Here is a 27,212-nt window from a genome sequence, read left to right as displayed (position 1 = left end):
TTTGGTATTATCTATAAAAATTTTAAATGAATATACCCTCTGCCCCAAGAATTCCTCTGTAAATGTCCTTGTAAATATATCTTTATATATATTATATACATAATATATAAATGTATTATATATATATATATATATATATATATAGAGAGAGAGAGAGAGAGAGAGAGAGAGAGAGAGAGAGAGACGGAGTCTCATTCTGTCACCCAGACTGGAGTGCAGTGGTGTGATTATAGCTCACTGGGCTCAAACTCCCAGGCTCAGACAATTCTCCCACCCACCTCAGCCTTCCAAGTAGCTGGGATCACAAGTGCACACCAGCACGTCTGGCCATTTTATTTTATTTTGTTTTATTTTTCTGTAGAGACAGGGTCTCACCATGTGGCCCACGCTGGTCTGTAACTCCTGGCCTCAAGCAATCCTCCCGCCTCGGCCTCCCAAAGTGCTGGAATTGCAGGCATGAGCCACTGCACCTGGCCAAAAATATCTTTATAAGGACTTTCATCATAGTAGTTTTTAGTAGCACCTTGGGCCAAGGGCTCCTCATCTTGGCTTAGAGTAAGGCATGCACTCAATAAATATTTAAGTTATGCAGCTTAATCATTGACTGTATCAGACAGGCCGCAGAAAGGTAATAACAGAGAGTGTGCAGGGCACTGAAGACGGCATCCACCTCCTTCCCAAGGCCAGCCATGGCAAGCCCCGCCTCATCTAACAGAAAGGCAGCAGGGCCTCGGGGTTCCCCGCACCCTGCACTGGCCTGTGACAGGTGCCCCACAGGAGAGACCACCGAGGGTCATCTGTGCTTCTTCTGCCATCCATGGCCAGCATTCCTGCAGTGATTTACTTAAAAATCTTCTACTAAATCCAATTTGTTGAGGTTCTTGGCTACAAAAACAGGAACTGATTAATTTAAGCAAAAAAAAAAAAGGAATTTATTGGAAATACATCAGAGAGATCATGGAATGAATGGGAAGACTTGAGATCAGGCTCAGAGAGCAGCATTGCTGATGGTAGACTCCCAGCCAAGCTCCCCTCAGGCACTCACAGCCCCAGCTGCCTGTGGTTCTGTGACGAATCCTGAGTGGTCCCTTCATCATGTGTCACTGCCTCCAGGCCCAGCATGGGAAAGTCCAGCTGGACAAGCTGGGGCACAGGAGCTGGGAGGAGGGTGGATGGGTCCCTTTGGCTTTCATGGGGGCTGGACAGAGGTCCTTCTTACATAGACTCAGCACAGGGGTTCCCTGCCTGGAGTTTGGGGATCTGGATGCTGGGCAGGCCCTTCCTGTTTTTTTTTTTTTTTTTGAAATGGAGTCTTGCTCTGTCACCAGGCTGGAGTGCAGTGGCCCGATCTCGGCTTACTGCAACCTCCGCCTCCTGGGTTCAAGTGATTCTCCTGCCTCAGCCTCCAGAGTAGCTGGGACTACAGGCGCGCGCCACCACACCCAGCTAATTTTTGTATTTTTAGTAGAGACAGGGTTTCACTATGTTGGCCAGGATGGTCTCAATCTCTTGACCTCATAATCCGCCAGCCTCGGCCTCCCAAAGTGCTGGGATTACAGGCGAGCCACTGCACCTGGCCCGTTTCTCTTACAAAGATTCAGCACGGGGGTTCCTCACCCAGAGCATGAGCTTTGGATGCTGGGCAGCTGTCTACTGCAGTGACCCAAGCTTCCCCTTTGGAGACTCATTCATCAATCAATCAATCAATCAATCAATAAACATTCATTGAGCATCGGAACTGAAATACCATTGGTTGCTTTGGCTTCCCGCCACACCCTTCCCCGGCCCCAGCCCCTGCCTTTCTCCTTGCCATTTTTTCTATTCTAAATTCCTTCCACAGCTGATCACACCAAGGATGAAAGCATAACCCACGGAGCATCAGCCCAAGTTACTCCTTCTCTGTCTTGGTACCTTGAACTAAGAGCTCAGGAGTCAACAGCTGACGGTTCGTGCTGGAATGAAAGGCCAAGCAGAGCCGAACCAGAGTCTGTGCTGAGGCAAGCTGAAGGCCTGTGTGCGTGTGTGCACATGTGTGTGCACGCGTGGGGCATGGGCATGCACAGGTGTATGTGCACAGACCATGTGCCCCCATGAAACAGGGAGAAGCCGTGTCTTTGACAGCCCAAGGTGTCTAAGACACATGTGGCCTGGTTTGGCTTCTGCCTTGAGTGTCTGTGGGGTGAACTGGGTATCCTCCAGCATGCCCCACGCCACCCAGGCCAGGCCGAGTGGGTTTCTATTCCTTGTAACCACACAACCCCTGGTGAAGACAGATGCCAACCCTGTGCCGGGCACAGCAGCAGCACTAGGCACTGGAGTCATGGGCGGGGCTGACACCCAGAAGGTGGGTCCCGTAGCCCCTCCATGAGTGAGAGGCAGTTGTGCTCCCTGACAGGCTGCCGGATCACAGAACAGATACAAGGAGTGGAAGGGCCAGAGAGTTCCTCCGGCTCAGGCCCTTCGTGAACAGATGGGGACACGGGGAGCCACGGCGGTGAATGACAGGCCTGGAGTCACGCTGCGGTCGTGCCTGCGGAAAGCTGAGCCTGGAGGCAGTTCTCCAGTTCCTCGGGTCCTTTCTGCCTTGCCAGGCTTCTGCCAGGGTGGGAGTCTGCCCCTAGCCTGCTGGTGAGGGGCAGACACCGTGGCATAGAGGCTGTGACCCCTGCTTGACGTGCCTCCGCCCTCCACCCAAGGGCCACCTCAAGGTCTGCCCAGCAGATAGGGAGACTTGGATCCTTCGTTGCCACTTCCCGTGTGCACAGACACCTCTGGGACTCCAGGGCAGCATTGCCGCGTGTCTGAACACCCGCCGACAGGTATTAATCAACTGAGTGTGGTGATAAACTGCTCCGTCTGACAGGCATCGGCTCCAACACCGCTGGTTTACAGCTCACCGCCAAGGCCACGGTTGAAGGGGGTTTCTAAGACCAGGAGAAAAGCAGTGGGGTGTGAGCACGTCACAGAGAAAGCATGGATTTCCATCGGCATCAGCCGTTCCAGTCCTTGGCCAACTCACCTGAGCATGGGGTGTCAGGCAGGAAATGGGGCTGGGGGAATTTGGCTCAGCTCGTACTTCTGAATTCGACCCTGTGTCTGAGAGGCAAGAAGGCCTTGGAGACGCTGCTTCTGCATTGAGAAGCTTCCACTTTCCAAAGAGATCATGTGTGTTATGGGTGGGATTATGTCCCCTAAAACTCACACATCAGAGCCTAAGCCCCAGTACCCGTAAGGGTAGCCTCATGTGGATATACGGTGTTTGCAGATGTAATCAAGTTAGTATGAGGTCTCTAGGATGGGCCCTAATCCCGAGTGCCTGTGTCCTTATGAAAGGGGGAGATTAGACAGAGACAGACCGCACGCGGGGAGAGGCCAGGTGAGCACGCAGGAAGAGGTGGGGTGATGCTTCCAGAAGCCAGGGCCACCAGAGACTGCCAGCAACCTCCAGAAGCTGGAGGGCAGCCTGGGACAGACTCCCCCTCAGCCTCAGAAAGAACCAGCCCTGCTGGCGCCTCGGCCTTGGTCTCCCAGTCTCTGAGCTGGGAGCTGACACATTTGACACATTTCCGTTGTTCAAGCCCCGGGATTGTGCTACTTTGTTACGGTGGTCCTGGGAAAGTAATAATACACCGTGTGCAGCCAGTCACTACGCAGCAGGGCTCCAGGACCCCATGAGTCATACTGTCAACGCAGGGTCCATAAATAGAAGTCACGTGGAGAATTTTCATCTGAACCACTCATTTAATTAAAAGGAAAAAAAGACAAGTTCGTCGGACAACTGGTTTAGCGGATCTTCTTCCCCTCTTCCATCAGCAGTTTGCCTCCCTTTTCTTTCGCTTCCGTGGTTCTGGTGACCGAGGGAGGCTGTGGGTGGAGGCCTGCCACCATCTCGCCGGGTCTGAGCTCGGCAGCCACTTCGAGCAAACGTCTGCGTCTGTGACCTAATTCAGAACCCCAGTGGGGCCAGAGATGCGTGCACAGGGCTCCATTAGGAAAGAAAGCTGCTTGCGCCACAGCTGACTAATGCTTCTTTTGGGGCCAGGAAACTGTCTCCAGCGAGGAAATATATTATTCTATAATTTCCCTAAAATATTAAAAGTGGAGTTCTGCTTGGGGAGGACCAGCTCGCACTGATTCACACCAACCTGGGGACGACAAGCCTGGAGGGCTTTGGAAGTTACACCAAGCCTTTCACATCCAAAGTGCTGTTTTGGGAAAATGTGGACTTCTGTTGAGCCCAGACAGAGGTGCCTGCTGAAAATATTCAGCCTCAAAGAGCAACGACTTTAACTCTGCAAGGAGTCAGACACCGTGGGGAAGGCAGCTGTGCAGTTGGGAGAGAGAACGATGGTCACTTCAAACCCAGCTGATTGGGAGGCTGAGGCAGGTGGATCACAAGGTCAGAAGTTCAAGACCAGCCTGGCCAACATAGGGAAACCCCGTCTGTACTAAAAATACAAAAAATTAGCCAGGCATGGTGGCAGGTGCCTGTAATCCCAGCTACTCGGGAGGCTGAGGCAGGAGAATCGCCTGAACCCAGGAGGCGGAGGTTGCAGTGAGCCGAGATCACACCACTGCACTTCAGCCTGGGTGACAGAGTGAGATTCCATCTCAAAAACCAACCACCAGCTGAAATGGGAAGAACAGTGTGGGTCTCAGCCTGAGAATTCAAGGGAACGTTTAATTTATCTCCAGCAAGGTTGTTAATCTGGATTTTAGAGACCCTCCAAGAGGTCAGTGGATAAAATTTAGAAGTCCGTGAACCTGAGTGAGAAATAATTATATCTTTATTTTCACTAATTTCCAACTAAAATCTCACATGCCCTTCAATAATGAACGTGAACTACAAAGCACAGTCGTATTACTTCATCCTGTGGCTCTGTCACCAGCAGAAAGCACAGATATTTTTACTATCACACTAGTGCAGACATCGCCATATGCCTCACATTTTCACAGAGATCTTAGATTGTTTACACACATCATTCCTTCAAAATAGCCAGGGTTAGACCCTCCGAGAGATCTGGTCATTTCGTGCATTAACCGAGAGGTGTACACGGTGCTCTTTCACACATTTGTTTAAATGTTTTGATAAGTATATTCCAGTATAGTGTTCTCCTTCTTAAGCCTACGTATTTTGCATTATTCACTGAAACACTTTCTTCTGAGAAGCTACCCCTGGGTTCCACCAAATAGCTCAGCAATGGAAGGCACCTTGGGAGCCCCTGACCTAGGGCTGGGACTGGAGTCAGATTCCAACAAGGAGAGTAGAAGGCACTGTGAGTGCAGTCATACACCATGTAACTGCGGTCACCTGGAGACCACATAGACAACAGCGGTCCTGTAAGAATCTTTTTTTTTTTTTTTTTGAGATGGAGGCTCACTCTGTGGCCCAGGTTGGAGTGCAGTGGCACAATCTCGGCTCACTGCAACCTCCAACTCCCAGGCTCAAGCGATTCTCCCGCCTCAGCCTCCCGAGTAGCTGGGATTACAGGCACCCGCCACCACGCCCAGCTATTTTTGTATTTTTAGTAGAGACAGGGTTTTACCACGTTGGTCAGGCTGATCTTGAACTCCTGACCTCAAGTGATCCATCTGTCTCAGCCTCCCAAAGTGCTGGGATTACAGGCATGAGCCACCGCGCCTGGCCATCATCCCGTAAGATTCTAATGCCATATTTTCACTGTGCCTTTTCTATGCTCAATGTGTTTGGATATGCAAATCCTTACCATTGTGTGACAACTGCCTACATTACTCAGTCTCAGACTCTAGAACAGCTGGAGCCACAGGGGGTGCACCACCCAGCAGCCAGGGACGCCCACTGAGTCACCAAGACTCAAAACGCCTGGTGTCACCCTTCTTTCTGTTTCCCATCTTTCACCTGTACGTTATCAGGATCCAGCCAGAAGCCAGCGGCCTGCGGAGCTGCAGGGTCAGCCAGCTGGGGCCCCAGCAGAGCAGGGGAAAGCGAGGCCAGGGCCCCAGGCAATGGCTAGGGTGTGGGATCCTGCAGTGCTCGCCTGCCCAAGCACAGCCATTGGTGTCCTGGGTATCTCCGAAGTCCAAACACGTGCCCCCAGCTCAAGCAACACAAAGATTTTGAGAGAAAATTTAGATGTTAGACCACAGTCTCAACATCATGGCCCACAATGTCCATCCACCGACAACTCTGGCCACCTGGGCTTGGCTGGGCCACAGAAAGCATCGCATCTCTGCGTGTTATTTATGCATCCGGAATGCCCACTCCTGGGCTCCTGCAGTCACCTCCCTCCGCTTATCTCATCGATAACAGCGGGCATGCTTGTGCCACAGACACTGCTGAGGGAGAAGAAATAAAGTAATGAGATGCTCTTGTTGATTTATTCATCCTCAGGCAAACTTGATCTGGAGCATACAGTAAATATTGTGATACCTATGTGAATTAAAACAATCACTTACTTATTAGCGCTTGGCACCAGAAATACAGTCAGGATTAATGTCTTGGGATTCCTGCCGCTCCTTCTAATCTTATCTATTTTACAAGTAAGCTCTTTGCCTTCTGAGTTCATTGTAGGAATTGCAGTTTTACATCAATTACATTTCCATTAGCATTGTAGATATCCCTTTTCATATAACATTATCAGGCTGCAGATACACAAAATGTCAATATTTTCCCTCACTTCATTATGCTAATCACACTCTGAGCTCCAGTGCCGGGTCCGTCCAGGAGTCAGATGTTTGCGCTGATGCAACATTTACAAGCAGCTGATCTTCCCAGGCAGCCGCCTCCCTCATTTGCAGACGCAGACGAGGGCTAATGGGCCAGAGTAAAGCATGTGTCTGCTGTGGTGACCTTCTAACCATGCCGGCACCCCGAGATCTGTCACGCAGCTGCAGGGGCCACGCCGCTCCCCGCAGTCTCCTTCACCGGCTCCTTCTCCACACTGCAGTCAGAGCTGCTTACATCAATGACCGAAGCAGAAAGAATGACAATGTGAACTCACACCTAGGAATGTGTTTCTGGCTGGTGTTCAGTCTCGATCTGCTCACCTTAGAGCTCCATGTCCTGTGGCGCCCATCAATCCTGTCCATGGAATTTGTTTGTTTATTTATTTATTTACTTTGAGATGGAGTCTCGCTCTGTCACCCACCCAGGCTGGAGCGCAATGGCGTGATCTCGGCTCACCCTGACCTCCGCTTCTTGGGTTCAAGCGATTCTCCTGCCTCAGCCTCCTGACCACGCCCATCTCATTTTTGTATTTTATTAGAGACATGGTTTCACCATGTTGTCCAGGCTGGTCTCGAACTCATGACCTCAGGTGATCCACCCACCTCAGCCTCCCAAAATGCTGGGATTACAGGCGTGAGCCACTGTACCCCGCCACGTCCATGGAATTTAAAGGTGGAAGAAGAACTGGAGGCTCGGGTCAGTCACTGAACTGGCCGTTCCTCGACAGTCTAAACAGCACATGCTCCAGGTGGATCAGCCCGCCCTGTCGAAGGGCAGCTTCCCTAGCAGCAACCCTTGTGCTGGGGGCGATGCCTGCAAGTTTTCACGGTGTGCTGTTGAAGAAGCCTTGCAGGAGAAGGCATGGAACAGGCAGGGCCAGGGCTTGGGTAAGGCAGCCTTGGCTGGACAGGGGGAAGCTGTGCCCTGAGGCTAGGGGGTGGGCCTCGGGCCCCTGCTGTGGGCTTCTAGCAGCCAGCACCCAACAGTGTGGGCTCCCGGACCGGCCCAGCAGCGCGCATTGCAGCCCAGTGCACACCGGCTCACATCCACTTCCACGCCTCCCTCACGGGCTTCCTCCCGGGAAGGAGTTCCCGTCTCCCAGATGCCCAAACCCCGTCCCTCCCAAGTCCGCTTGTCCTTGTCCCCAGCCAGCGCACTCGGAGCTCCCATCGCGGAGGCTGTGCCGGGTCTGAGCCGCACAGCCTGACGTTTGCCGGGGGCTGCCTCAGACGGTTCCTGCCTCCTGCGTGTTAGGTTTGCGTCTTCAGCACACTTGCGTTTCCTCAGCGGTGGTGCTGCGGGTTGAATTGCGTCCGAGAGACAGGTGGAAGTCCTAGCCCCAGTGTCTCGGAATGGGACTTCACTGCGGAACAAGATGTGGTTAGTGATCAGGCTGTGCAGGAGTAGGATGGGCCCCCAATTCGATGTGACTGTGTCCTTATAAGATGGTCCCGCGGACACAGAGACATGGTGGGTAGAATGCCTGTGACACCAAAGGAAGAAATTGGAGCCAGGCAGCTGCAACCAAGAAACACCAGGAATTCCGAGCCCCTGGGAGCTGGGAGAGGCGGCGGCACCATCCCCAAGAACGTCTGGAGGGAGCAGGCCCTACCCACACCTGGATCTCCAACTTGCAGCCCCAGAACTGTGAGAACAGATTTCTGTCGTTTCAAGGATCTGTCTTGGTACTCGGTCGGGGCCATCTGAGCAGACTCGCCGTGGGGAACGTGACCTGGTTTAGCTGACATTCTGTTTTGGTTTCATTTTCATTTGAGACGGAGTCTTGCTGTGTCGCCCAGGCTGGCGTGCAGTGGCACCATCTCGGCTCACTGCAACCTCTGCCTCCCTGGTTCAAGCGATTCTCCTGCCTCAGCCTCCCAAGTAGCTGGAATTATAGGCGTGTTTTTTGCCGTCTTGCCCAAGCTGGTCTTGAACTCCTGCATTCAGGTGATCTGCCCGCCTCAGCCTCCCAAAGTGCTGGGATTACAGGTGTGAGCCACCGTGCTCGGCTTAGCTGACACTCTAAATGCAGACATCCAGTTCAGCGGAAGACCTGGTGGAGGTTGTCTCAGCAGCACTAACTCAGGGCGCTTTCCAAACCCGCTCCAGAATCACCTCCACAGTTCATGGCACCTTTAAAAAATGTTTCCTCGGCCGGGTGTGGTGGCTCACGCCTGTAATCCAAGCACTTTGGGAGGCCGAGGCAGGTGGATCACCTGAGGTCAGGAGCTCAAGACCAGCCTGACCAACATGGAGAAACCCCGTCTCTACTGAAAATACAAAATTAGCCAGGCATGGTGGCCCATGCCTGTAATCTCAGCTACACGGAAGGCTGAGGCAGGAGAATCTCTTGAACCCGGGAGGCAGAGGTTGGGATGAGCCAAGATCGAGCCATTGCACTCCATCCTGGGCAACAAGAGCTAAACTCTGTCTCCAAAAAAAAAAAAAAAGTTTCCTCAATGGTAACAAAACTTGATTCTCTGAGGGGAAAATAGATTTTTGGAAGCACCAGATATGGGCGATGAAGTTGGGTTGAGACACTGTTGGGTCAAGGGTGAACTGGGACTAGAAAGTCCCAAGATCCCATGTACTGAGGCAAGCAAGCCCAGAAGGGCCTCAGGAGACCTACACAGTGGGCTCAATATACACGCGTGTCACGGTCATGGGAAGAATGCCCTGGAGACCAACACCCAGGCAGATGTAGCTGGAGTTTGTTTTTAAGTCTTTATGGTTTTTATTTATTTATTTTTTACTTGAAACGGACTCTCACTGTCTCCCAGGCTGGAGTGCAGTGGCGCGATCTCGGCTCACTGCAACCTCCACCTCCTGAGTTCAAGCAATCCTCCTGCCTCAGCCTCCCCAGTAGCTGGGATTACAGGCACCCACCACCACACCTGGCTAATTTTTGTAGTTTTAGTAGAGACAGGGTTTCACCGTGTTGGCCAGGCTGGTCTCGAACTCATGACTTCAGGTGATCCACCCACCTCGGCTTCCCAAAGTGCTGGGATTACAGGTGTGAGCCACTGTACCTGGCCACATCTTTTTATTTTATAGTCATAATTTGCATATCCTTTAAAAAATAATCCACAGACATCTGGGTGCATAGAAAGGGACCCGTTAACGTGTTCCATTGACCAGCCACACGCTTCTAGGGTGGAAGCTAGGTCTGCGGTGGAAGCTAGGTTTGCAGTGGAAGCCTGTGACACCGCACAGAAATTGCTGAATTAAGGACTCACTACTGTTGTCCCTGCATTGATGCCCCATGGCTACTGCCACAAATCGCCACAAACGCAGTGGCTTAAATATCATTAATGTCTTCTCTTCCAGCTCTGCGGGTTAGAAGCCCTGCATGGTCTCCCAGGGTTACATCAGCGCATCATGGGCTGTGGTCTTTCAGGGACTGTGGGGAGGACCCGCTTCCTGCCTTCCACAGCTTGAGAGGTGCCCACATACCGTGTCTCTCATCCTGTCCTCCACGGTCAAAGACAACCGAGCTGCCTCCCTCTGCCCTCTCCCCTCTCCCCTCCCCAGGCTCCCTCCCCTTTCTCCTGCCTCCCTCTTCCCCTGTCTGGACCCTGTAATTTTACTGGGCCCACCTTGATAATGCAGGACACCCTCCCTCCCTATTTGAAGGTGAACCAAGCAGCACTTTCAATTCCATCCTAAATACCCTTTGCCATGTAACCTAACATATTTGTGGGTCCCGGGGATTTGGATGTGGATACCTTGGGATGGGGGAAAGAGGGTCATTATTCTGCTAACACATTCATTTATGCAAATGAAAACATTTATGCATTTATTTAACTTTTTCTTTTTAGCCTTTACCATGCCCCAGACACTCTTCCAGATGCCGAGGACAACAGCAGAGAACAACACAGATCTGATTCTTGGTCTCATGGAGCACACACTGTAAGGAGTGGACAAGAAATAAGACAAAGAAGACTGGGTGTGGTGGCTCATGCCTGTAATCCCAGCGCTTTGAGAGAGTCGCTTAAGGCCAGGAGTTCAAGACCAGCTGGGCAGCATAGCAAGACCCCAAGAGTGTCCTCTGTGGGGCTCTGGCTTCTGCCCCCTGGACTGCTTTGAGCAGGAAGGTCTGTGACTGCCTCTCCATGTCCTGGATCAGAGGCTGCATGGGGATGAGGAGGGCAGGAGGGCTTGGCAGGAGGCTTTGCTCTACTCCAGTAAGGAAGGAGGGGATTGGACCAGGGAGATGAGTGCTGTTGCTGCTGTATTGCTGGATTCCAGATCTAGTGGGAAGACAGAGCTGAGATAATCCTCAGACAGGTTGGGTAAGAGCAGGCGAGAAGGGGAGGTGTGAAGAGTAACCCCAAGGTTTGAGCCTGAGTGATGGGAAGGATGGAGCTGCCATTTCCTGAGGAAGAGAAAAGGTGCGTCTTGATGAGAGAAGAAGCTAAAGTCTTGTTCTTGGATGTTCTGAGTTTGAAATGCCCACAGGGCACCTACCTGGAGAGGTCAGTGTCAGCTGGACACATGAGTCAGAAACCCAAAGGAGAAATCCAGGGTGGAGATATAAAGTTGGGAGTTATCACTAAGTAGAAGACATCCGAAGCCATGAGACTCGGTGAAGGCCCCCAGGAGAGACTTGACACAAGGAAGCAAAGAGGTTCAAGGATGGAGACCGGGCACATTCCAAAGCTCAAAGCTTGGGAAAATGGGGAGGAGCCAGAAAAGAGGACTGCAAAGGAGCAGTGAGTGAAAAATAGAAAAAGCCTGAAAAGGGGATACCCCGGATCCCAAATAAAGAGAGCACCTCCAGAAAGAAGAAGTCATCCACTATGTCAACTGCTGCAAAGAGCTTTGGTAACATTGACACTGAGAACTGGCCACTGGATTTAGCAAAACAGCGGTCTCTAAGATCATAATGAGAGGAATTTCAGGGAAGGGGTGGGGTAGACTGTATGGAGTGGATCCAAAAGAGTATGGAAGATTACCAGTGGCCACATAATCTTAGAAAAGAAGGACAAAATGGGAGGACTTACACTTCCTAATTTTAAAACATATTACAAAGCTACAGTGATCAAGACAGTGTGGTACTGGCCAAAGGATGGCTATATGGATCAATGGGATAGAATTGAGAGTCTAGAAACAAGCCCTCACACGTATGGTCAATTGATTTTCAATGAGGATATCAAGACAATTCAACAAATTCAACAAATAGGTAAAGCCTTCTTAGATATGACAATAAAAGCATAAGTGACAGAAGAAAAATAAACGAAAGAAAGTAAAAAGACAACTCTTCCAGTGGGAGAAAATATTTTCAAATAATATATCTGACAAGGGACTCGTATCCAGAATATCTGGAGAACTCTTATAATAATTTTAAAACCCATTAAAAATGGGCCAAGGAGGGCCAGGCGCAGCGGCTCATGCCTGTAATCCCAGGACTTTGGGAGGCCGAGGCAGGCCGATCACCAGGACCAGCCTGACCAACAGAGAAACTCCATCTCTACTAAAAATACAAAATTAGCCAAGCATGGTGGTGCATGCCTGTAATCCCAGCTACTCGGGAGGCTGAGTCAGAAGAATCACTTGAACCAGGGAGGCAGAAGTTGCAGTAAGCCGAGATCGTGCCATTGCACTCCAGCCTGGGCAACAAGAGCGAAACTCCGTCTCAAAAAAATAAAAAAATAAAAAAGGCCAAGGATCTCAGTAGATATTTCTCCAAAGAAGACCCACAAATAGCCAATAAGCACGCAGAATGTTCAACATCATCAGCCACTAGGAAAATGAAATTGAAACCAAAGCGAGAACCAAGTCATGCTTGCTAGGATGGCTACAGTGAAACACAGATCGCAAGGGTATTGTGAGGATCTGGAGAACCCTCATTGCCAGTGACAACACAAAATGGTGACAATATTTTGCACTTCATCGAAATGTGACACATAGAATTACCATATGACCCTGAGAGAAATGAAAATGTATGTCCACCCAAAAGTCACACGTGAATGTTGTTAGCAATGTTTTTCATTGTAACCCAAAGATGGAAGCAATACAACTGTCCACCAACTGAAGAATGAAGAAATAAAATGGTTATATAAGGCCCGGGTGCGGTGGCTCACACCTGTAATCCCAGCATTTTGGGAGGCCGAGGCAGGCAGATTACTTGAGGTCAGGAGTTCGAAACCAGCCTGGTCAACATGGTGAAACCCCGTCTCTACTAAAAATAAAAAACTTAGCTGGGTGTGGTGGTGCACACCTGTAATCTCAGCTACTCAGAAGGCTGAGGTGGGAGAATTGCTTAAGTTCAAGAGGTCAAGGCTGCAGTGAGCCATAATCACATCACTACACTCCAGCCTGGGCAACAGAGCAAGACCCTGTTTCAAAATTAAAAAATATTTAAAAATCAGAATTCTGTACAGAAATATACTGTACATGGCTCACATGCCCCAGATTGATCTGCCGAGAGTACACTGTAGACAGGACAGATTTACCTCGCTATCAGAACCAAGGCAATCGATTAGATATATAGCTTCAGGAAAGCTCAGTATTAAACTGTCATTTTGTCAATAAAACGTTATTTCATCAATATAATGTCTGTGTGCCTGAATGTTTCTGCATAATTAATTCTGCAGATGCATTAAGGAATGTTATACACAATATTAATCAAAAAGTAGTGTCAATAGGAGGGTACTATATAACCCAGATGTAAAGATTACAAACCTTCCTGAAAGCTGTATTCCCACTGAGACCCTTCTCATTTAGAAATATTTGTGGGGTTTTTTTTGTTTTTGTTTTTTTTTGTAAAATTGCAATTTACAAAATTAGTCAAGGAGAAAACAATTAGAGTAATACAGAGAAACCTCTTGGGAAATTAATGTTCTTTACGAAACATTGTCTAGTAGTTGGAAAGACGGAGATGGCAGTGTCACCTACACCTGTGAGGTCCTAGCGCTGTCCCCTCGCCTGGCCACACCAGCACTACCCCATGCTGTCCTCCAGCTGTCGCAGAGCAGACACAGCCCCGCCATTCTTAGAGGGACCCACAGGTGCCCCTATTGCACAGGCTGAGGCCGAGTCAGCCCAAAGCCCTGAGTGTCTGTCCAGCACCCTGGAAATGTTCCAATTTGCTCCACAGTTGTTTCAGAGCCTAGCACCGCCTGACTATTGTAGATGGGCAGGGATTTGGGAGTGGTAGGGGAAAAGTAATCCGGCCCCCAACACAACTGGCCCCAGCTCCTGCCCCCCTTGACAGTGCTCCCCAAGTCCTAGTTCCTCTTCTGATTTCTCCTCCGCCCTGGGGCTCTCAGCATCCCTGCTTTTCTCCTGATCTCCACAGCCAGCTCACTCCTGCCTCCCACCCCACGTCCTGGGCCCGGGTCCCACCGAGGGATCTCTATCGCCATGGCCCTGCAAGCCCAGGCTCTGCTCTTTCAGGCCCTCAGCGCGATGGCCGTGGCTTTCCACAGGGAAAGCTGCTGTCCTCATCTAGAATCCACAAGGACGGAGGAGGGGGTGAGAATTCCCGTGCAGATGGACAGAAAGGGGCTTTGGGATGTACCCAGGGCCTCCTTAATGAGGTCCTAGTGTTTGGTTAATCCATGGGGAGGGTGTTAGGCTGAAGGCTCAGCCCTGGCCAGGCCTGAGCACAGCAAGGTGTGACTGAGAGGCCACAGGAAGCCCCGCCCTGGACAGTGGGGCCTGGCACAGGTCCTGCGGCCCCAGTCAGCACCCCCGGACACCTGTGGGCGCTGAGCACTGAGGCCTTGCCTGCCACCCACATTGTCATTTCTCAGCCTGTGACGGAGCTGCCGCCTGGCTGGGGTCACACTCCAGACACCCGGCAGAGCGAGGTCCCTGACTCCCAGGCTCTGAGCCTGGGCTTTGCCACCCACACACTCTGCTGCCCTGGGCAAGTTCCTCTTCTCAGTTTGTGCATCTGAGAAGCAGGGGTGATGATAATAATGCCGACTGTGCAGCCGACGAGACAAGACACTGCCACGCGTTTCAAACAGTGTTGGGTTGCTGTAAGCTGCCAGTCGATGTTGGCCGTTGTCGTTGGGCTGGGGCTGAGGCGCCCTGTTCTCTCGGGGCTGGGCCCTCCTTGTGCAGGAGACTCAGACTTGTGCTGTGGACCTTGGCTTTGCAGTCAAACACACTTGAGCCCTCATCCTGGCTCTGCTGCCCCAGCTCTGTGGCTCTGGGCGAGTCACCCCTCCAAGCGCTTCCCTCTGAGGGAATGCCAGGTCCTGCTCTGCTTCCTGTGACTTTCTGTGGTTAGTAAAAGCCTGCGTTGGAAAGGGTGAAAGCAGTGACCAGGGGCAGCGTCAGTAGATGCCTCCCTCCAGGATCTCAGCAGTCAGCAGCCCGAGATGCAGGCTCACCACAGAGACCCCCAGGGGCTGCCCAGGAGAATGAATGGGAGGGGCCGAGCCCTGGACTCCGGCAGCCAAAAGCCAAGGAACACGTGGCTAGACCTCCAGAGAGCAGAGCCCTGCAGACCGTCCCACCCAGGGCACCTGTGCCTCCCAAGCCCTGCCTGAGCCCCAGGTGATTCTCACTTCACCCTGAGCAGCCCTGAAAGAAACCAGCAAGTCAGGCGCAGACTGCGTGTGATCACTTTACCAGGCGGGTGATTTTTTAAATTAATTAATTAATGTATTTATTTATTTATTTAGAGATGGAGTCTCACTGTCACCCAGGTTGGAATGCAATGGTGCGATCTCGGCTCACTGCAACCTCTGCCTCCTGGGTTCAAGCAATTCTCCTGCCTCAGCCTCCTGAGTAGTTGGGACTACAGGCACACACCACCACGCCCTGGTAATTTTTTTGTATTTTTAGTAGAGACAGGGTTTCACCATATTGACCAGGCTGGTCTCGAACTCCTGACCTCAAGTGATCTGCCTGCCTTGGCCTCCCAGAGTGCTGGATTACAGGCATGAGCCCCCGCGTCCAGCCAGGCAGGTGATTTTAGACAGGTCATCTCATTTCTCTGAGCCTCAGTCTCTTGATCTGTAAAATGGGGCAACTATAGAATCAACTCATGGAAATATGAGGAGTAGATGAGGCAATGTGCTTTGACCAATGTGCTTTGACCACAGTCTGGCGTGGAGTTAAGAGCAATAGCTTTAGCTTCTGGTTTCCAATTTCAGTTTTTAGGCACACATACCTGTACAGATTCCCACCACCACCATCAGCTACAATAAATTCATAGAAAATAGAACATATCCTGCCAGGAGAGCGAGGTGAGCCAGCGAGTGTACATTCTCACGATGTGCTGGGTGTTCTGATGTATTTTCAATGTTCCCAGCATCCCGGTTAGGACTGACACATATCATCTCCATTTACAGATAAGATAAGGAAACTGATGCTGAGAAGGATTGGCGAGCTTGTCCGAGGTCCCATCACAACCTGCAGTGACAGCCACTGGGACCTAGACCTGCCTGGCTTCAAAGCCAGGCTCCCTCTCCCAAGCTGCACTTCTCCCCACAGCAATGACACAACGCCCAGGCTGTATAGGAAACACAGACATGCGTGTTCTCAGCTTCTTCGCACACATCACTAACTTCTAAGATCCTGTTCTGAGACTCTTTAACACAGATTTGGTCATTTATATTTCTATTTTGCAATGGAGTCCTAAAATTTTAAAAGCCACATTTTGGCCAGGCACAGTGGCTCAGGCCTGCAATCCCAGCACTTTGGGAGGTGGAGGTGGGAGAATCGCTTGAGCCCAGGAGGTCAAGACTGCAGTGAGCCGTGATCGCACCACTGCACTCCAGCCTGGGTGACAGAATGAGGCTCTGTCTCAAAAATAAATGATTTATTAATGTAATTTAATAAAAAAGAAAAAGTCATATTTTTTGGAAAATTATATATTTTTATTCACAACTATAAGATAAGGATATTGCAGCATTATTTTACATTTGTTTTTCTTTAATATTTTCAGAGACTACACTTAAATGTGTTTTAATATAAAAAACAAATTGCATTAATAAAGGGCAGATAGCACTTTTGGAGGCTGAGGTGGGTGGATCATGAGGTCAGGAGATAGAGACCATCCTGGCTAACATGGTGAAACACCGTCTCTACTAAAAATACAAAAATTAGCCAAGCATGGTGGTGTGCACCTATAGTCCCAGCTACTCAGGAGGCTGAGGCAGGGGAATCGCTTGAACCCAGGAGGCGGAGGTTGCAGTGAGCCAAGATCATGCCACTGCACTCCAACCTGGGTGACAGAGCAAGACTTTTTCTCAAAAAATAAACGGCAGATAGGTGCTCAATTGTGGATCGCTCGATGCAGTCTTTTAAAACCTCTTTAGGGCCGGGCATGGTGGCTCACGCCTGTAATCCCAGCACTTCGGGAGGCTGAGGCGGGTGGATCATGAGGTCAGGAGATTGAGACCATCCTGGCTAACACAGTGAAACCCCGTCTCTACTAAAAATACAAAAAATTAGCTGGGCACGGTGGCTGGCACCTGTAGTCCCAGCTACTCGGGAGGTTGAGGCAGGAGAATGGTGTGAACCTGGGAGGTGGAGCTTGCAGTGAGCTGAGATTGCGCCACTGCACTCCAGCCTGGGCAACAGAGCGAGACTCCATCTCAGAAAAAAAAAAAAAAACCTCTTTAGGTGGCAAGACAGATATTATTAACTCTGTGTATCATTAAAAGGCTCATGTTTGAATCAAATGGTTATTAATTTATTAAATGAAATTCGCCATCATTATGGTCCCTTTCAAAAGAATAATTGTATTATCAATATATTTCCCATCAAATATTCCCAGGAGCTTACAACTACCTATAGCTCTATATTCATGGTCTGCATGAGGTCCTATGTGTTCAACATTTTATCTTCTGCATCTGATGCCCTTTATCATCTAAAAGTGTTTTATAATAGTTTGGGGAAGGCAAACTCTCTTTTTTTTCTTTCTTTTTTTTTTTTTTGAGACAGAGTCTCACTCTGTCGCCCAGGCTGGAGTGCAGTGGCGCAATCTCGGCTTACTGCAAGCTCCGCCCCCCGGGTTCACGCCATTCTCCTGCCTCAGCCTCCCGAGTAGCTGGGACTACAGGCGCCCGCCACCACGCCCGGCTAATTTTTTGTATTTTTAGTAGAGACGGGGTTTCACCGTGTTAGCCAGGATGGTCTCGATCTCCTGACCTCGTGATCCGCCTGCCTCGGCCTCCCAAAGTGCTGGGATTACAGGTGTGAGCCACCGTGCCCAGCCAACTCTCTCTATTAAGCTATAGGCCATCAATTAAAAGGAGCGCTGTTTTGATGTATGTAAGTCGTGCCATGATTCCTCTGCATATTTTCTGTCTGTGGAGGAGCCCAGCAAGCATTTCCCCTTAGGTGATCTAAGTATGAAAGATTCACTAACAAACAATAAGTGTAGAGTGGTGATCACTCAGAATGATGGAAAGGTGACAGTGATGCTGATGACGAGAGTATGTTAATAAAAGGTTTCCTAAATTGCTCCTTAACTAAATCAATAAATCCCAACCTAGGGTGTCCAGGTCTCTAGGCACCTAGGAAGGTAGCCATGGGGAAGGGGAGGGCAGTGTCTTCCAGGTAATTCCCATATGTTATTTATAAAAGCTTAATTGAAATCCTGCGCTCTCTCTTCAAGAGGTGGCCTTAGCTAGTCTTCGGAATCTCTGGTTGGAAATGGAGTTAGCTTGCCTCAGTGCAGGATGTGTGTTCTCCCTCTCATGTGGACAAGATGCTCAATATAGATTTAATTAATTGTTTTAAAGCAATGCATTATTTTAAATACAGCTTGGTATGCAAGTATAAGGTTATTAGGGGAAAAAAAGGGGGTATTTCATGGTGCAAAGTTTAAGCAGCAACCAAATGAATTCTAGAAAGATCATATACAGACAAATTAAGAAACAATTATGGCCAGGTGTGGTGGTTCATGCCTGTAATCCCAGCACTTTAGGAGGCAGAGGCGAGAGGATCATTTGAGCTCAGGAGTTTGAGACAAGCCTGGACAACATAGCAAGATCTCATCTCTATTTAAAAAAAAACGATTTATAATGAACATCAAAACACATAGGTTACAAATTCTCATTACTAAGTATCTGGCTAAGAAACCAGAGGGGAAAAAACCCACGAATTTGAAAAGACCAAATAAAATGAACTAGTAATGAGTTAATTTTAATAGTTTATATTAAATATTAATAGCTTAGCAAATCACCACTCACCATTTAGAAAACGCTGGCCTACACCCTGTAGACTATTCTAGAACAAGAATGTTATTCTATGCTATTGAAAAAGAATAGGTCCTAGTTATTTGAGAACCAATATAATGTTCACCCCCAACCTCCAAGGACACTTCACTGTCTTTTCCCTTCCCTGTCCTCTTAAAAATAAAGGGCAGCATTGATATACTGACTTTACCTATGTACATCAAAAGCCCTGAAAACCATGCAACGTCCACAAACACATCAAAAATGAGGCGAGCATTTCTGTGATTAAGGGAGAAATGTCACTCTAGGAACGTCTTGTGCTGTTTCACCGATGAAGGGGACAGGGTCGCGGAAGGTGGGGACTCAGCCCAGGTGCAGGGGAAATCCTCCCACTGTGGCCTTCCCATAGGCTGAGCCTGCCGGCCTCTTCGGCGGCAACCAGAAGACCAGTGAGAACACGGTCCATAAAGAGCTACTGGCTTGTTCAACGACTCACGAGGTTTTTACGGAATGCTTACATTTTGAATTTTAGAAGCTAAAGACAAAAACCCAAAAAGCAGTCAGCCAGCGATTTTTGCAGGACATCTGTTTTCTTTGGCTCTTGTGAGAACACCCAACTCTAGGATTTTGAAGCTTGGTGGCTTTAGGTGAAATGCAAGGTCGTGCCAGGTTGATTTAGTGCATTATTAGCTGTTTATACAGTACTGAAGCAGCACATGACGTATGAAAAATGACTTTCCGATCTCAGGGAATAAATCAGGACTAGCAAGTGATTCCACTTAATACTTAACTTTAGCGAGTAAAATATTACACCTGTTATTATTCAGGGCAAACACAGCCCCTTCCATTTGTTTATTGAGGAAACAATTTATTTGAGGACATTTAATTGCAATAGTGAAACCTGACTTGGGGGGTTAATCCCAGTTTATCGATGCAATTAAAAGCAGTGTGTGCTGTGTCTCGTATTTATTATCGAGGGGTAGAATGTTGACACAACCCCGGTGTCGAGATGGGTGTGCTTGAGAGTATCTGCGCTGTGCGAGGTGTAAGGTGGATGTTGCGTCATGTGTACAGCAAACACAACTCTATTCGGTGTCAGCGTTTGCATAACCTAATTGGGGAAAGGCTTCTAATTTGATTTTACTTGGAGCAATATGGGTTCAAATTGTTATATAGATCCAGCATTGTTTGGTTTCTTGTCAATGATTCATGGTATTTTAATGCCCAGCAGGCAAATACTAAAGCTTCTCATCACCTATTTGGCAGTATTCCACAATTCCCTCGGCCTGAATTCCGCCCTCTTTTTTCTTTCCCCACCACTAGATCCCCATCCTCCCATATCTCAGATGTTGCTGCCTCTGGTCTAAGTCAGTTCCTGGTGTCTGCTCCCTCACAGCTTGTTGAGGCCTGTGTCCCTTGCACACACCCAGGTCAGACATTCTGACTGGGGAGTGTGAAGGCTGTGTCACTTCCCCTCTGTCCCTTCCTGGGATCCATCATGAAAGGCAGCCAGAGAAGGCAATTTCAAAGATTTTAAAAACTTCTCTATTGGCCAGGCACGGTAGCCCCGCCTGTAATCCCAGCACTTTGGGAGGCCAGATCACGAGGTCAGGAGTTCGAGACCAGCCTGGCCAACATAGTGAAAGCCTGTCTCTACCAAAAATACAAAAATTAGTCAGGTGTAGTGGCACATGCCTATAGTCCCAGCTACTTGGGAGGCTGAGGCGGGAGAATCACTTGAACCCGGGAGGCGGAGGTTGCAGTGAGCCAAGACCACGCCATTGTACTCTAGCCTGGGGGTGACAGAGTGAGACTCCATCTCAAAAAAAAAAAAAAAAAAAAAACCTCCCTTTTAGAGACCACTTCCCAACTCATTTTACAAGTCTACTATTTTGCTGACATCAAAGCCAGATAACGACACAGCCAGAAGAGAAAATGACAGACCAACATCCCTGATAAACATGGATGGAAAAATCCACAACAAAACACCAGCGAACTGAATTCAACAGCACTTTAAAAGGATCATTCCCTGTGATCAAGTGGGATTTATCTCTGGATGCAAGGATGGTTCAATATTACAAATCAATAAGTACAATATACCACATTAACAGAATGAAGGACAAAAACCATATGATCATCTCATTCGATGAATAAAAAGTGTTTAACAAAACTCAACATCCTCTCATGATAAAAAAAAAATTCAACAAATTAGGTAGAAGGTAGAAGGAACGTGCCTCAATATAGTAAAGACCATATATGACAAGCTCAATGCTAGCATCATACTCAATGGTGAAAAGCTGAAAGCTTTTCATCTAAGATCAGGAACAAGACAAGGATACCCACTGTCACTGCTTCTATTCAACATTGTCCTGGAAGTCCTAGCCTAGCCAGGGCAATTAGGCAAGAGAAAGAAATAAAGAGCATCAAATAGGAAAGGAGTCAGTAAAATTGTCTCTGTTTGCAGATGACATGATCTCATACATAGAAAACCCTGAAGACTCCACAAAAAACTGTTAGAACTGATCAACAAATTCAGTAAAGTTGACGGATACAAAATCAACAAACATAAATCAGTAGCCTTTCTATACACTACGAACTGTCTGAAAAGGAAATTAAGAAAATGATCCCATTTACAAAAGCATCAAAAAGAATAAAATACTTCCATGTAAATTTAACCAAGGAGGCGAAAGATCTGTGTAATAAAACCTATAAGACACTGAAGAAAGAAATCAAAGAAGGCTACAAATAAGTGGAAAGGCATCCCCTGTTCATGAATCAGAAGAATTAATATTGTTAAAATGTCGGTACTACCCAAAGCAATCTACAAATTCGATGCAATCCCTGTCAAAATCCCAATGACATTTTTTGTATAAGTAGAAAAAACAATCCCAAAATTCATATGGAACCACAAAAGACCCCAAATAGCCAAAACAGTCTTGAGAAAGAACAGAGCAGGAGGCATTCCATTTCCTGATTTCAAACTCCATTGTAAACCTATGTAATAAAAATGAGCATGGTTCTGGCATAAAAACAGACACATAGACCAATGGAACAAAATCTAGGGCCTAGAAGTAAACCCACACATATACGGTTAACTGATATTTTTTCTACTTTATTTCCTATAGAGATGGGGTCTCACTAAAGCACCTAGTCTGATCTTGAACCCCTAGGCTCAAGTGATCCTCCCATCTCAGTCTACCAAGTAGCTGGGATTACAGCACGTAACACCATGCCTGGCTCAGGTTAACTAATATTTGACAAGGATGCCAAGCATACACAATGGGGAAAGAATTATCTCTTCAATAAACGGTGTTGGAGAATAGATATACACAAGCATAAGAATAAACTTTGACCCTTATCTTACACCACTCACAAACATTAACTCGAAATGGATCAAAGGCTTAAATGTAAGACCTGAAATGGTAAAACTCCTAGTAGAAAACATTGGAGAAATCTCATTGATATTGATCTTGGCAATGATTTTTGGATTTGACACCAAAAGCACAGGAAACAAAAGCAAAAATGAACTAGGGCAATTTCATCACATCAGAAAGCTTTTGCACAGCAAAGAAAGCAGTCAACAAAATGGAAAGACAACCTATGGAATGGGAGGAAGCATTTGCAAACCACATATCTGATAAAAGGTTGATATCCAAAATATATCAGTAGCTCATACATCTCAATAGGAAAAAAAAAAGTGATAATCTGACGTTAACACGGATAAAGGGCCTGAATACATATTTTTCCAAAGGAGACATACAAATGACCAACAGGTACACAAAAAGGTGCTCAATGCCACTAACCATCAGAGAAATGCACATCAAAATCACAAGCAGCACTTCACACCTGTTAGCGTGGCTATTATCAAGAAGACAATAGGTAAGTGCTGGTGAGGGTGGAGAGAAAGGAATCCCCTACACAGTTGGTGGGAATAGGAATTAGTGCAGCCATTACGGGCAACAGCTTGGAGTGTCCTCAAAAAATTCAGAATGAGAACTACCATATGACCCAGCCATCCCGCTTCTGGGCTTATGCCCAAAAGAAACAAAGTCAATATCTCAAAGAGATATCTGCGCTCCCATCGTTATTACAGCATTATTTGCAATAGCCACATCACGAAATAATCTGTCTACCAACAAATGCATGGAAAGAAAATGTGATACACACACACACACACACACACACACACACACACACACACAAAGGAATATTATTCAGCCATAAAAAAGGATGACATCCTGCCATTTGTGATGGCATGGATGAACCTTGAGGGCCTTATGCTAAGTGAAGTAAGTCAGACAGAAAAAGACAAAACACTGCATGATTATGAACAAATACTTGTTTTTGTTTGTTTTTTGAGACACGGTCTTGCTCTGTCACCCAGACTGGAGTGCAGTGGTGTGATCATAGCTCACTTCACCCTCAGACTCCCGGGCTGAGGTGATCCTCCCACCTCAGCCTCCCAAGTAGTTGGAATTACAGGCATGTACCACCATGCCTGGCTAATTTTTTATTTTTAATAGAGACAAGGTCTCACTATATTGCCCAGACTGGTGTCCCTTAAATGTGGAATCTAAAAAAGTCAAATTCATAGAAGCAAAGAGTAGAATGATAGGCCAGGGGCAGTGGCTCATGCCTGTAATCCCGGAACTTTGGGAGGCCAAGGCGGGTGGATTATCTGAGGTCAGGTGTTCAAGACCAGACTGGCCAACATGGCAAAACCCTGTCACTACTAAAAATACAAAAATTAGCTAGGCATGGTGGTTCATGCCTGCGATCCCACCTACTTGGGAGGCTGAGGCAGGAGAGTCGCTTGAACCTGGGAGGTGGAGGTTGCAGTGAGCTAAGATCATGCCACTGCACTCCAGCCTGGGAGACAGAGAGAGACTCCATCTCAAAAAGAAAAAAAAAAGAGTAGAATGATGGCTGCCAGGAGAGGGAGGAGCAGGGGGAGCAGGAGGGGAATGGGAAGATATTAGAGGGCGCAACCTTTTAGTTCTAAGATGAATAAGCTCTGGAGACTGTAGTTAATACTGTATTGTATACTTGAAATTTACTGAGATATTTAAATGTTCTCACCAGAAAAAAAGAAAAAGGTAACTATATGAGATTAATTAACTTGATTGTGATAATCATTCATAATATATATGTATGTCAAATCATCACATTGTATACTTTAAATATATAGAATTTTATTTGTCAATTATACTTTAACAAAGCTGGCTTAAACAAAATTTCTCTCCTCCCCTATTGGTTATGATTTGTGTTTTTCTGGTTACATTTCTGTAGTTTTTATTTTGGCTTTAAAATTTTTATCTTTATTGTGTTTATGTTTAATATTTGCCTACCAGTAGTTAGGAAACATTTCCTTATGTAACTTGGCTACATTAGGTTATGAAATGAAGCTGATCTTCCCTGAGGTTTTTCCATCTTCTCCCTTTCCCTCTCAGTCCCACAGTTTTATAACCTCTCCGTTTGTCCCAGCCATCTCCTGCCTTCGGATGCCATTAGTTTGCGTATTTTGCGACTGTGTCCTGATGCCCGACTGTAAGCTGCCTGGGAAGGTGCTCCAAGTAGACAGGTGGTTGGAGCCAACTCCTGAATGACACGGAAACGGGCTGAGCTGGTAGTGTGGCCAGAGTTCTCATCAGAAATGTGCAAACTTCATCCTGTGTTTGCACAATTATGCAAATTATCTCTGTGTACAAGGTAATGGTTAATAAAATGACAAACCAGGGCCACAAGCAGGACATCGTCCTGTTGCACAGGACAGAAAAATGGAAGATGCGGGCTGTTTCCCACGCATCCCCATGTCCTTTTCCCTTTGAAGGACTCTGGGAAACACACTCCATGACATGCCCCGTCGTGCGGAAACAGCAGGCTTTAAGTCTCACTTCCCAGAGCACTGCTTCCTTCCCCACTCTGGTCTCTGTGTACAGGATTTGCTGATGTTCTCTGGTTTTTCACAGGTGCACACTTTCCTCCTCCAGGGAGGCATTCAGTTCCTTGAGCACAGAAAGGGCATTCTAAGCACCTCCTTATCCTTCAGTATCAAGTGGGTCACACGAAGCACTTGCTGACCTGAACCACGTTAAATAGCCTCGTTGGACCCTTGAGATTAGAAGAGTGCAGGCCAGTGTCACTCACAGCAGGGGGAGGGGCCGCCTCACATGCCCAGCAGGTGTGGCCTCAGCCAGCGCTCACGCACTCAAGTCTGGCAGGTCACCCTTGGGCTGGCCTCTTAGCTATAACTCCGATCACGTTCAGATGGAGTGGAGAGATGGAAAGAAAGCTAGTCATTTTCCCAGGGTGGACCAGGGGCTGCTGGGGGGAGGCTGGGCCGATTTCTGCAGATTTCAGCCATCTAGTGCTCTTTAATTGCCAAGGACTCCTTTTCCCCTTTAACCCGTACGTAGACAATAGGAGCTAACATTCAGTAAGAGAAGATGAGCAAATGTTGAATTTACCCCCCCCCCCAGATGGACTCGGGTGCACACAGGAAGATGGTCAGCTGTTGAGATCCTGCTGGGAATGGCCAGCCTGCGGTTGCAGTGTTAGAGATTTCTGGGAGTCTCTGACCTTCTCCTGCTGGACCACAGCGTCCTTCTCTCCCCTTCCATCTTAGCCAGCGGCCCTGAAAGAATGGCTGCTAGCTTCAGTTGACCTGAAATCCTCCTCTCCCCTCAAAAAAAAGCCATTGTGTAACAGCGGGCATTCTCCCCAGAGGGACAATTTCTAGAAGGGGCGCTGGACGGGAGTCAGGAGTCAGGCCCTGCTCCGGCCACAGGACCCTCGGCAAGACGCAGCTTCTTTCCCCTTTCCGACCTGGCCTCTAGGTCCAGATTTAAAACGGTAAAATTCTCCGCAAGGCGTGCCAGCCCCATCCCTGCCTGCAAAGAGCAAAGCTAGGGACCAGGAAGGAACCTTTCGGGGTTGAAGGGAAGGGCTCCCTCCTCCCCTGACCAGGGGAGGCTGCCCCGGGAGAAGCCGGGGGCAGGTTCACGATTCCCAGTGAATCTCACCTCCCCACCTTTTAGGACGCGGGTCATGAGGAAAACGGGGGTCTCCTTGCTCTGGGAAGAGGAAACCCAAGGTGACGGCGCGCTTACTATTCCGGGGAACCCTTTCCACTCTAGGAGTCTTGGGCCTGAAGGATCAGCTGCTTAGAAATTCACGCAGTAGACAGGTTTCTCCTTGCAGGGAGGGCGAGGCTGAGGGGCTCCCAAGACCCCGGCGGGAGGAAACCCGGAGGAAAACCGCCCCGCCGGCTCTCGGAGCCCGGAAAAGGCCACGGCTTCCAGCCACTGCGGCCGGGGTTGGGGTGGCAGGGCCCGGCAGCGATGCGGACAGGGGGAGCCGCCATCCCCCGCTAGGAAAGCGCGGGGCGAGGCAGCCCGGAGGGAACCGGCGAGTCGGCCACGTGCTGACGCCCTCCACGCCCCAGACCTTGGGCCGCCGAGCGCCCAGGCTGAGCTGGGGGGCACCGCGCAAGGCCCGCGGGGACCTGGTGCTCACCCGCAGCAGGAACGGGCGGCGGCCGGGGCCCCTCCCAGCTGCCCTCTTCCCTCGGGCCAGGCGGGGCCGCCGGGGCACCTGTGGCCGGGCCCGCGGGCCGAGCTTGGGGCTGGGGCGGAGGGCGGGGCCCGGCACCGGGCGGGCGCGCGGATGCGAAGCAGCGGGCGCCGGCACAACGCGCAGCCCCATAAATCCGCCCGGGAGGAATCCGTGACTTCGTCAATTAAGGAAAAGTGGAGCCCCCCTCCCGTTTAAGCCGAACTCGGGCAGACGGCTGGGAAGGCTGTGGGGGTGGGGCGCTGAGTGCAGCCCGGGTGTCCGCGCCGCGCAGCTCGCAAAAGCAAAGGTGCGCCCCTCGGTGCGGGGCTGCTCAGGCGCCTGCGAAGAGGTCGAGGGGGGCTGCCGAGAGGAGACACGGTCTTTTAAAAAGTGATTTTAAAGTTTTGTAGGGCAGCAAGAAGGGAGGGGGTGGAACTGACGTGCTCGGGTAGGGGAGCCCGGCCTGGCGCCCCTCTTGGCCTGCACCCCCGAACCAGGCCCAGGCCCAAGCCCAGGCCCGCCGGGCTCTCCCTGCGCGGATCCGCCTGGGGAGGGGAACCGCGGAGCGGCACGGGCCAGCCATCCCTCTGCGGTGCGAGCGAGGCCTACGGGGAGGCTGGGGAGTCACCGCTCTCCTAGCCCGTGGAAACACAGTGCAGCTCAGGTGTCTCGTAGGAACGCGGCGCTGGGCCCCTCTGCGGGGTCTTCTTATCCCAGAACCACTGGGCTGGGACCAAGTCTTCAACAGAAAGAATTCCAAGTAAAGGCCCAGGCCGGACGCTATGGGCTGCCCGACCCTTGGCCCC

This window comes from Pan paniscus, chromosome 6, assembly GCF_029289425.2.
Source record: "Pan paniscus chromosome 6, NHGRI_mPanPan1-v2.0_pri, whole genome shotgun sequence".
NCBI lineage: Eukaryota > Metazoa > Chordata > Mammalia > Primates > Hominidae > Pan > Pan paniscus.
This window is presented reverse-complemented; position numbering follows the sequence as displayed.